Genomic DNA, 9,021 nt, shown 5'->3' on the forward strand with positions numbered 1-9,021 from the left:
ATGGTGTATTTATCAATGAGTGTCACATTGGATTACAATTGTAAGTGTTGAAAATACACCATTGTCATACATGCACCAAAGAAAACATTTTATATCATATTATATCATATTTTCTCATATTTTAGGAGTACGATGGGCTCGAAGAACAACGAAAAGACCAGTATTTACACATACGTTAGATTAATGGTCTAGTACCTGCCATTCAAGTTGTCTCTAACTCAGCATGAAAGCGACTTAATTACAAGGTCTAGGGCCAGATGTAGGTAAATGTAATTTACCGATTCTAAAATACCGAGTCATACCGAATCGGTATTTCAGAATCGGAAAATGAGATGTAGATAAAAATCGGTAAAAATGACCGATTCAGAATCGCTCGGTATCTGAAATCGGTATTTACCGATTCGGGATATACCGACTCGGTAAAATCCGAATCGGTATATACCGACTCGGTAAAATCCGAATCGGTAAAACCCATACATTCCAACGGGCCCATGGCCCATAGGAATGAATGGGTATTACCGAATCGGTAGTTACCGATTCGGTAAATACCGAATCGGTAAATACCGAATCGGAAATTTGAAACTGACAAACATGTGAGCCTGTGAACCAATCAGGAACTCCAACCACACCCAATCCCAAAGGTACTGGGGAATCAACCAATCAGAACCAAGCACCCCTCCCCAGTACCTGGGACTGGCCACGCCCATGCAGGTGCAGACACCAACAGAAAGGAGAGCAGGAAGACAGACTGAGGAGCAGGCTTCCCTGAGCTAACCTGTACAGCATCATGGAGAGTCAGAATGCACAGAGGGATGCTGCTGAGCGCAAAAGGAAGATGAAGTTTAGCCCTGAAGAACTGCAGGTGCTTGTTGCAGAGCTCGTCAGACATTACAGCCAGATCTTTGGGAAGCAATCACTGCATGTAGCTGAGTCCATCAAGCACACCACCTGGATTGACATACAAGGCAAGGTAAATGCCATTGGTGTCACCCACCGTGAAATTGACGATTTGAAAAAACGGTGGTATGATCTCCGCATCATCACCAAGAAGAAACTAGCTGCCCACCGCAAGGAATGTGCTGCAACAGGGGGAGGAAGAAACCGAGCCCCACGACTCACCCACATAGAGGAGCTGGTGGAATCCACCCTTGAGCCTGAATCCATCCATGGCATCGGGGACGCTGACAGCTCTGCAAGAGCTGCAAAGAAACAAGGTAAGATGCAAGTACATTGTCATTAACCCATTTACCTATTCCCCTCACACACTCTGTGTGCCTACATCATACTCCAGAACAGGTTTAACCAATGTCCTGCAATGCATCATGGGAAATGTAGTCATGGGTAGATACCTCTAAGCAGTCAGCATGCCATGCAGCAAGGCAAGGGAAGCAACAGACTACTAGCATAAGTAAATGAGAGACATGCAATTGTGCTATATTAGTGTGTTTAATCAGGAGACACAGGTGAACCACTCCACTGACACAATGGCCATGTCTGTCCACAGGAGAGTCAATGTGCAGCACAGCAAAGATTAGGGAGAAGAGGAGGGAAGAAGTTGGACCCAGCACATTACACGGAGGGAAGGACAAAGAGCAGGCAGCCAAGTCACCTGAGGAGCCAACACCACCACAGCCACAGTCCCCTCTGTTATTTGGGAGTCAGGAGTCAGGAGCGGCTGCACAGTCCCCCACCCCCACAACTCCATCCCCAGTGCTGGAAAGGGCAAGGCGCCTTGATGTGCCCCCTCGCCGCATACTAGAAACATCTGAGGAAGAGGAGGATGAGGGTGACATGGCCATCAACCCACAGGATTCAGCCAACACTGAGCAGCTGCCCACTCCCAGAGCTGTGCGGGCCAGTGTCCGAGGACGAAGGCCACGGGAGGCAGATGATGTGCGTCAGGATCAGGGGGTCTTCTGCGGACTGGAGGCCACCATGGTCAAAGTACAGCGCCTGCAGGCGAGAGCAATGATGGGGGTTCAGAGGAAGGCACGCACAACCCACAACGAGCTTGATGAAATAGGCAAGGGCATTGGAGACATATCCGAGAGCATGCAGTCAATGGCATCTGGCATTTCCGACATGACACAGTGCATGACTGTCCTGTGCGACAAGTTGGACAGGGACCATTTGGAGAGACGCAAGGCTCGTGTCGATGTGCGGCAGCAGACAAAAGCCCTGAACAGATTTGCTACTGCTACCACCGTGCTGTGCAGACGGTCAGTGGCGATGCAGGATGCCATTGTGTAGTGCTGCACCAATTTATCAGTGGGAATGGCCAGAGTGACCTCTGCAATGGAGCTCATGCTCGCACAACAGACTGCCACTCGAGGCGACACATGTGTGGGGGAAAGTGAGGAGTCCACCAGCAGGAGTGGCGCAAGCACTCCTGTACAAGAATTACGTAAGAGCGGCAGGCGTCATGCAACTGAGACAAGCCACACCGAGAACATTGACACACAGCCACAGCAGTCCCACCCTGTGGTCCGTGGCCGTAAACATTGACTATGCCCTCCACCCAAGGAATAGGTCACGGTGGTGTTAACCGTGACAACACAGTCATGGACATTTATATATCGTGTAACCAATATGTGCTATCATTGCACTTGCGTAGTGAAAATTAAACTACGTACGTCATGAACTTTGCCTGTCTGTGTCTCATTACTCACACAGAAATATTGCTGTGTGACCTCTGCCCGTCTCAGTCTCCCATCTGTAGCTGCTGCTGCTACTGTACCATGGGCCTCTGCCAGTTCTGTGCCATCATCAATGTCCTCATGATGTGTGATCTCCACCTCTGTGCCTTCCTTGGTGGCGAGATTGTGTAACATTGCACAGGTCGCAATGATTTTGCAGCACAGGATTGGGGTGTACTGGCGTGCCCCTCCACTCTTGTGGAGGCAGCGAAACCTGCTCTTTAGGAGTCCAAATGTGCGCTCCACAACGTTGCATGTAGATCTGTGAGCCACATTCTACCGCCTTTCACTCCTGGTGGATGGGTTGAGGTAGGGGGTGAGCACAAAGGACCGCAGGGCATATGCACTGTCGCCTAGGGGGGGAGAAAGAATGACATTAATTTCATGTACATGATACATTGATCTGCTGTGAGTGTCATGGTGTGTCAATGTCATTTACCTAGCAGGTATCCGTTTCCAAATTCTCCGGCAAGTAGGCGTGTGTATATTCCACTATTATGGAATATGTACGAATCATGGGTACTTCCAGGGAACTTCGCAACGATGTCTGTGATGATGTTCCCTGCATTGCATATGACCTGTACGTTGATGGAGTGCGTTGACTTGCAGTTTCTGTATATGTGTTCTGTGGCTGCAGGTGGACAGAGTGGTACGTGGGTGCCATCAATGCAGCCTATCACGTGAGGGAAGTGTGGCTGTTGATAGAAGTCAGTCTTGGTTTTTGCTAGTTCCGCTGGTGTATCAGGGAATGAAATGTAATGCTCCATCCTCTGCATCATGGCGTCAAGGAACCTCCTGAAGAAGCGGGACAGGCAGCTCCTGGACACACCACCCACTGCAGCTATCACACTCTGGTAGCTCCCGGAGGCAGGCAGGTGTAAGCTACACAGCACCTGCACATGGGGTGGGATGGCGTGGGCCCTGGGTGTTGGGTGCTCCAGGAGTGGGTGTAGGTCCCTGATCAAGTCCTGGATGGTTTGGGGATGTAGCCTGTACCTCTGGAGTATTTCAGGCTCTGTCAGTTGGAACAGTGTTATCCTCTGCCTGTACACTTGTTCCTCCCTTTGCCATTCTCTCTCTTCTGCTGCCTGTAGTCTTTTCCGCCTTGCAATGACGTAGAAAGCCGCCATTATGGTTCCACAGGTGCATTTTGGGACTCTTTTTATGACCTTCACCTGGTTACCATCTGCATTCAATCCATGGTAAATACCGACTCATAAATACCGAATTTCCGTGAATTCAGTATTTTTTAGCTTTCCTACATCTCCATGACCATTTTTTACCGTTTCTTATTTACCGATTTGGAAAATAAGAAATCGGTATATTCCACCTCGGTAAAAATACCGACTCATACTTACCGAGTCGGAATTTTACCGACTCATGTTTTCCGAATCGGTAAATAATATGCTCCTACATCTCATTTCATGGATACCGGTCGGTAACGGCCGAAATTACCGATTTTCGGCCGGTACCGACCGGTATTAGGCTTCCTACATCTGTCCCTTAGTGCCTATAATCCTAGCAATTGCTTTCTCATGTGAGATATGAAATATAGCCAGTATCTTCCACATTTCCTGCGGTCTAGTGCCTATGGAGCCTGTTTTTCCAATGCCTTGAAGAAATTAATCATAATGCTTTACCACCATTATCCAAAAAGCACAGATATATCACTGCCACATCCAACATATGTGTTGTTCATGTACAAGCAGCAGGACCTTAAGAGAAAAAACCAATTAGGGTCCTAAAAAATGTCCAACATAAAACAGTGAAAAGTGAATTCCTTATCTTAATCAAGTGAGGTGACTTCATCATTCGCCGAAGAAAAGGGTAGGGAAGATGTGTAGTGCATTAATAAAAATGATGTCTCCCTTCCTTTCCTCCTGAAAAAACATAAACACATAATTAAAATATGCATTAAAATAAATCAAGACTCGCTTGAACATTCTAATTATATGCAGTTCAGTACAGTTAACATATATCAACAAGCTAATATTACAACTAGTTTGTTTATCCTCCTGGGGCATTACACAAACCACCCTGAATTATGGACTACTCTTCATATAAATGAGTTGCAAGTTCTTCGTCTAAATTGTTACCCCCAGGGAATCTGCTCTCTAACTCCATGATCCATTTGGATTCTCTCTTTCTTAGTGCTAGAACCCGATTGCCTCCTCTTCTGCCTACATTAACTTGTTCAACTGCAAAGTATCTTAGCAGAGAGGTATTAGATTGGTGGAACTCCTGAAAATGTCTAGCAACTGGGTAGTGGGCATCCACATTAGTTATAGCTCTCAGATGTTCCTGTATCCACTTTTTAGCCATACAGGTTGTGCTGCCCACGTATCTCATTTTGCATGGACACTCGAGTACATATATAACAAAACTTGTATTGCATGTAAGAAATTGTTTGATTTTGCGTTTTTCTATGTATCCAGGAATATTAACTTCTTTTACCATGTAGCTTGATTTACAAGCCCGGCAATGTCCGCATGGGTAAAACCCTTTGAGGTCCTGCACATGTTTTTTATTGTCAGAAATATCACCTTTCACCAAGATATCTCTGAGATTCCTCCCCCTTCTATAGGTGATTTGGGGTCTTTCATTCAGCTCTGGTCCTATTATGTTGTCTGACTGTAGGATATTCCAGTTATCCACTAGAATTTTGCTGACTTTTTCTTATCTCTGATGAAAAGTAGTTATAATTCTGGTTGTGTTGGTCTCACTATCTATGTTGGATTTAGAGGTTAAGGTTTCTGATCTCTCTACTTCTGCAGCTTTTCTCACAGCTTTCGTCAACACCCATTCGGGGTAACCTCTTTCCCGAAATCTAGATAGCATACGTTCTTGTTCTAAAACAAACCCATCTTTGTCACTACAATTTCTTTTAGCTCTGAGTAGTTCCCTATAGGGGATGCTCCATTTCAGGGGGTCTGAATGGGCACTCAGGGCGTGGAGGAGACTATTCCCAGCCGTCTCTTTTCTATGTAAACTAGAGATGAGTCTACCATCGACCACATTTATCTCTGTGTCCAGGAATTCTACATGATCTTAGCTTATAGTGTAGGTGAGCTGTATGTTATATATATTCCTGTTAAGTTTTTCAATGAAAATAATCGCTTCCTCTTTTGTACCACACCATACTATAAACAGATCGTCAATATATCTGATCCAAGTTTGTACCTTAGCAAAATCTTCTGTCAAAATATCCTCATTTCTAAGCTCCTCTTCCCATTTGCCCACAAAGAGGTTCGCGAAGCTAGGCGCAAAGGCAGAACCCATAGCCGCGCCACGGGTTTGTTTGTAAATTGACCCATCAAACATGAAAATATTATCTCTTAAACATAATTTCATCATTTGTATTATCATGTTGGTGTGTTCTCGATAGCCTATTTCCCTCTTTTTAAGGAAGTAATAACTAGCTTCCATCCCTTGGAGGGCACTCACATCCATAGTGATAAGCAGAGAGCCCTCTGACCACTGGATGCTTTCAAGTTTATTTAAGAAGTCTGTAGTGTCCTTAGTATAGGAAGGTAGTTGACATACAAAATCCCTAAGAAAATGATCAATGTATTTGGACAGGTTTTCATTGATATTACCTATGGAAGAGAAAATAGGTCTCCCTGGAGGTTCTCTTGGGTTTTTGTGAACCTTCGGTAGAAGGTAGAAAATGGGTAGTTTAGGGTAATCTTTCTTAAGAAAACAGAATTTGTGCCATGAAAGTAATCCCTCATTGTGCCATTCAGTGAGTTGTTCCCATGTTTCTGTAATGCTTGTATTGTATTCATTCATGCTGATTTTACAGTAGAACTTTCCCCCGTCTAGTTGAAACAATGCTTCTTTTATATACAATTCTCTACCCCACAGCACAATATTTCCTACATTATCTGAGGGTCTCAAGATAACAGCTTTATCAGCTGCTAAAGAGAAAATAAAATCCATCTCTCCTTTAGTCAGATTGGTGTCTCCTCTTCTTTGTTTGGGGCGGGTGTGTTTCAATTTAGTAAGTTCTCTAGTCACCACCTCATGAAAGGTATCAATCGAGTCGTGAGGAAGGGTAGGATCGAATACTGATTTTGGCTTAAAAGAAGTGTTAGCAGCCCTATCAGTTCTTGTCTCTCTCACTCCCACAACCTCTTGATCCAGTTCATTGTCAGAGGCTAAGCCACCTAGGGAGTAAACAGTTTGTAACATATCCACATCCCCAACTGTAAGTTCCGGTGCACTCACGGTTTCATCTGGGTTTGTCACTGGTTTCTTTTTCACTAGTGAGTGCCATTTTGACAGTTTTAGTTTCCTAATGAATTTGAAAATGTCAACCCTTGTGTCTACGTAATCGAAGAGTTCAGTGGGGCACAACGTGAGTCCCAAACAAAGGGTTTGTTTTCCTTTAAACGTTAGTGTTCTTGATGAAAGATTTATTATTGTTTTATTTACCGTCAGTTCATCCATCTTTATTTTCTTTTTTTGTAACCCCCACGTTTGGTTCCCATTGGTTTTCTGCTGTTCTTTTCTTCTCCTCTGCTGGAGCTTGAGTCGTCTCTGTTGCGATCTCCCCTGCCTCTTGCTCTTCCCCTTGGCCGTCCTCGTGTTGGATTCTGTTTGGATTCCGGTTGATGTAACATGTCTGCTTCTTTTTTGCGACGTGTTCTTAGGACTCGGAATTCCTGTAAAAACTTGCCGGTTTCTTGGTGATATCGACCACAGAGATTGTGCTTGTAGTTTGTTGAGAAGTGTCAGTTTCAGAGCCACTTGTTAGATTCACTCCTGTTTGGTCGCTTTCCGTGTAGGTCTGATTCTGTTTGCTTGTTGTAGTATATTGTTGGTTGTATAAGTAATCATACTTGGGACTATATGTCAGGATGCGCCCACTATCATAATCTCCGCAATCGCAGTGTAGTTTTCTTTTTTTGCGGTATTTAATGTCTTCCTCGTGTTTCTTTAGTCTGCCTTTTAGCTCTTCTTTGAATTTTTTTATTGTCTCTTGTTCGCTACTTTTCAAAAATTCATCCTCCAATTCTTTCAATTGCTGTAGGTTTACATCCCGATCCTCCCATGCATATTTAATTAATATGCACAACATATTTTTAGAACTATTAGCGGAATTTTGCGACCATTCCTCCAACATTTTAGTGTTCAATGACTCATGGGACGGTGTGATATAGATTCTTAGGCCTCTTGGCACCATTTCTTTGTCCACATAGTCCTGTAGCGATGTTGCCTCCCACCATTTGGCACTTTCTTGTTTTTTAAGTCTTTCATAATTGCGTAGTTGTTCATTTAAGGGATCACTTGTAGTTTTACCCTGTGATGATACATTGGGTCCTCCTTTACCTGGAGCTCTGGCAAATAATGACGCTGCCTCGCTTCTTCTCTCCCCTTCCTCATCCATGATGGTGTGTGGATCCCCACCTGTTGATATCTTGAATATCTGTACTGACTGCTGTTTCAACTGTTTACTTTGTGTTAGGTTCTACTGAGAATATCGCGGTACTCCATACCACATGGTATGCGTGTAGATAAAGTCAAAGCTCTAAGTTTCGCATATCGATACTACCCCGCCTGTGATCTGCGGTTCCTGATGCCGTATTTATTACACTCCAGGACGACGTTGAGAAGAGTTTCGGACAAAGTCATTCAAATCACACATTGAAGTGCGTGTATTTAGTATTATGCTGTGTTGCCGTCTTGTGCCCGCCTGCCCCGACTCAGCACACTCCCCGTAAACCTCTGTACTCGACCTGAGAGGCCGCCGCACTCCTGCGTTGGCTTGCTCCGAGAGACACAGAGGAAAAAACAAAGGAAGGCTTACCCTTCGGGGTCAAGGCGTCACTTCCGATCCTGGTTTTCTCGTGTGTGGAATCCACTTTGTAACACGGCCGGCTCTGGATCCCTCGTAACAAGTCAGTCTGGTCAAAAAGAAGGGTCCTTCCGGGATCCTGCTCCCATAGTCAGGTGGCGCGTTTATTCGGCATACCCATGTGCCGAAAGATTCATTTTAAATCCACAGTGTGCTTGAAAGCACCACGCGCACTCGGTAGTAAAGATGCTCAGATTTGTTTATTCACAGAAAACGTTACGCGTTTTGACACCAAATGTGTCTTGTTCACACGTTACCCAACACGACATTATGCTTGTTTAAATAAACACAAACAATGGAAAAGTCTAATAAACAGTGAGAAAGTACACGTATTCTGGCTTGTTCTTACTCATGGTTAATGGGGCGGCCATTTTGGAATGGTGTATTTATCAATGAGTGTCACATTGGATTACAATTGTAAGTGTTGAAAATACACCATTGTCATACATGCACCAAAGAAAACATTTT

The 9,021-nt window shown here is 44.6% G+C and overlaps 1 pseudogene; it reads right to left on the reverse strand.

Moving 5' to 3' along the window:
* Positions 1-7,147: 7,147 nt before the first annotated feature.
* Positions 7,148-8,085, reverse strand: LOC147668421 (uncharacterized; annotated as a pseudogene).
* Positions 8,086-9,021: the final 936 nt, after the last annotated feature.

The sequence above is a fragment of the Lissotriton vulgaris genome, unplaced genomic scaffold (genome assembly GCF_964263255.1).
Source record: "Lissotriton vulgaris unplaced genomic scaffold, aLisVul1.2 SCAFFOLD_1540, whole genome shotgun sequence".
In the NCBI taxonomy this organism is placed as follows: domain Eukaryota; kingdom Metazoa; phylum Chordata; class Amphibia; order Caudata; family Salamandridae; genus Lissotriton; species Lissotriton vulgaris.